Source organism: Canis lupus, chromosome 37 (assembly GCF_011100685.1).
Source record: "Canis lupus familiaris isolate Mischka breed German Shepherd chromosome 37, alternate assembly UU_Cfam_GSD_1.0, whole genome shotgun sequence".
NCBI classification, from domain to species: domain Eukaryota; kingdom Metazoa; phylum Chordata; class Mammalia; order Carnivora; family Canidae; genus Canis; species Canis lupus.
In genome coordinates, this window is record NC_049258.1 from 4,192,780 (window position 1) to 4,196,411 (window position 3,632).

Here is a 3,632-nt window from a genome sequence, read left to right on the forward strand (position 1 = left end):
CCTAAATGAAAATTCCACATGATATTCATAATGATAGCCATTTTGGGTTTATACAAGTCTATGTGGACCTCAGAATGTGGGGCTGGTATTTTAAGAATATTAATGGGAAAAAAATGTGGGAAATGTATATTTGCTAGCATCACGAAAAAAAAAAGAATAGTAACAGTTATACTGTCAAATATTATCTGAAAATAATCTCACATATTGCATACAGTTAAATTAGTTTTTGAAAGGAATTCTCGTAGTTCATAAAATTGTAGAGTAAATCAAAACCCATATAGTAATCTTAATGTGGTAAATCAAAATAATTCCCTTATAAATCTTTTCTCTTTTTTTAAAGGTTTTATTTATTTATTCATGAGAGACACACAGAGAGAGGCAGAGACACAGGCAGAGGGAGAAGCAGGCTCCATGTGGAGAGCCGGATGCAGGACTTGATCCTGGGACTCCAGGGTCACACCCTGGGCCCAAGGCAGAAGCTCAACCACTGAGCCACCCAGGAGTCCGTGAAATAATCCATATATAAATCTTAATATATTTAGGATTTATCCTCATAACCAAAAGTAGCCTAGTTTCTCTACTGGTCTGCTAGTTTAGTTTTAGTTTTTATTTTGTTGTTTTTCTTTTCCCTTGTATACAATCAAAATTTGTAATCCAAATTTGAGCAGAATTTGTTTCACATTTCTGTTTTATTTTCTCCACCAGACATGAAGCTGTTTATTCAACATAATACTGCAAGTTGCTGGTTTGTTGAGTACATTGGATACTGGCTTGTACAAGCCTTAGGGTTTGTTTTGATTTCAACATTTGGTCTCCTGGTTGAAAGTCAAATAAAAATAAAATTAGATTTAGTTTTATTGTTGTGAAGCTTTCTCAATCTTCTTTATCCCAGTCCTTATCCTACCTTGTCTGTGTGTAGGATTTGTATTAGTTGAGTGCCAGAAGCTAAATTAAAAAAAAAAAAAGTAAAAATTTAATTGCTTTATTGTGTCTATCTGTTTCAATTATCTTGAATCTCTACTGCATGTTGTTAGTTGAAGGAAAGTGCTATCATTTTTTCTCACCTCTGCACCTCACATGAGTATTGAGATTGAAATAAACACCAGCCAAAAAGAGCAGTTAATATAGATGCTGAAACTCATGGTGTGCCCTGCCTTATTCAAGAAAATTGCTAATGTATAACACTGATACCCTGGGACAGGAAGAGTGAAAGTACAGAGAGCACACGAAACACTGGAATAAAAAGACAGAAGAGGAAAAAATAAAATAAAAACAAAGAATGTTAAAGCAATGAGTATGATGCCTGATAAATTTCATTGAAATTAGCAAAGTCAAATGAAATGATGCCACTGAAAAATTGATAAATGTGGGAAATCATATTTAGAAAATATGCCATTAAACATCTAGAAAAGACACCAAGTCAGGATATGTTTTATTGCCAAACATAGCCCTTTGTATTATATTGATGACCTGATTTGGGGGACCAGAAAAAGTACTAATTAGACCCAGAAAAAAAAAAATTAAAAACTTGACATCGACATCCATTTTTTTTCTCAACAATTTAATTGGAAAGGAAGACTGTACTTTTATTTTTCCAGTAAATAAAATGTCAGAAAATGTCTCCAGCTTATTATACATAGAATGAAATAGATATGCTCCTTTAGAGTTTGATGAAAATGGACTCTGGGCTTTTTGTTCAATGGGGAGGATTGAGATAATTTTGAAACTATAGTTTCAAACTATCTACCATGAAAATATATTTGTTACAGAAAATCTGTTGTCATTGCACCAAGCCTCAGCGCTCACTTCTCTCCATGTAGGGGAAAGCGGATGCTGTAGTACTGTGAGAGGACCGCACAAATACCACAGGTTGACTCCCAGTGATTGACCACCTTGTAGAATTCCCTCTGAGTGTGGGTCGCTCTTATGACTTGCTTCTAGCCAACAGAATATGGCAAAATTGTAGAGATGTCACTGCCTTCATTAGGTTATATTATGTGGCAAAGAAGACGGTATTAGGTTCATAAATGTGTGTATCTCCACTAGAGATGCTCTCCTGATGGCCTTGAAGAAACAAACTACCAAACTGTACGATACCCAAAGGAGACAGCAGTGTATGTGTCAGGGAAATAACTGTAGGATGCATCCACCTCAGGGTGGCCTCTCGTCAGGAAGAAGACAGGCTGTTGGCCATACAAGCACAAAGAAATGAGTTCTGCCAATGGAATGAACTTGAAAGTAGATCCTTCCTCCATTCAGCCTCCAAATGAGAATACAATCTAATCAATACCATGATTTTAGCCTTATGAAACCAAGAACACAAGACTTAACTAAATCTTGATTGCAATTCTAACTACAGAAAATGTGAGATAATGTGCTGTTTTAAGCTGCTAAATGTGTGGTAAATCTGTTATGTAGCCATTCAAAAAAAAAAAAAAGGAGTTCAGAGGACATTAGTAAACTAACATAGTGCTTGTAAATAACTATACACTAATAATTGTTTATATGCTGAAATATCTTTGTGAAGCTTTTATCACTTGGGAAGCTACATATACTCACTTCACTGTAAACAAAGATTGATGGACAAAATCTGTTGTTTGTATCTCCTACAAAGTTCTCATTAATTAGTGAGTTTCCTATAATGCCCTTTATATGACATTGATTTTTAGTTCTCTTAAAAATCATTATTCTCCTTTTTGTTTCTTTATAGAAATCCTGATAATGTGGTTTGCTGGGATTTTACCCTGATGATATTTAGCTAATTGACCTGAGAATAATGCAATCCTGATATAAAATACATGTTATCACCATCTACAAAGTTTCAGTGGAAACCAAGATTATACTTTCTTGTTGACTTTGGCTTTGATTGCAGAACCCAACACAGAGAATCTTAAGTGGGCTGGGTTATTTTAAGGATAGAGGCTCATTTTTTAAGGAAAACTATGAATCATATTTCATAAGTAATATTACTTTTAAAAATGCATATTGTGATTATAATGGACCATTTTTCAAAGGCTGAAATTTAAAATGATTTTGGGTGGTTTAAGTGGAGGATTTGCAAGATAGGAATGTGCATCCTTCCTTTACTTAGTTTTTTTTTTTTTTTTTCCTGTTTTGTTGACAATTTTTTTAAAGCTTTGATTCAACTAACTTTTTTTTTTAAAGTTTGACCTAAATTCCAGTTGGTTAACATATAGTGTTGTTAGTTTCAGGTGTACAATCCAGTGACTTAACACTTCCATATACCACCCTGTGTTTATCACAAGTGCCCTCCTTAAGCCCCATCACCTATTTAACCCATCCTCTTACCCCCTCCCTCTGGTAATCACCTCTTACTTTTAAGGAAAGAATAGTGTGTGCCTCTCCAATTGTTATGGAGTTGTACATCACAATTACTATCAACCAGAAAAACATAAGGTGATAAAAATTATGTCTTCTTATTTTTTAAGATTGTATATATCTGAGAGAGACAGAGAAAGTATGTGCTCACACACACACATGCAGGCACACATGCACTTACACCTGTGAGTGCTAGCAGGGAAGGAGCAGGGGACGAGTAGAAAGGGAGAGAGAGAGAGAGAGACACAAGCAGACTCTCTGCTGAGCCCAGAACCCAAAACACAGGGCCAATT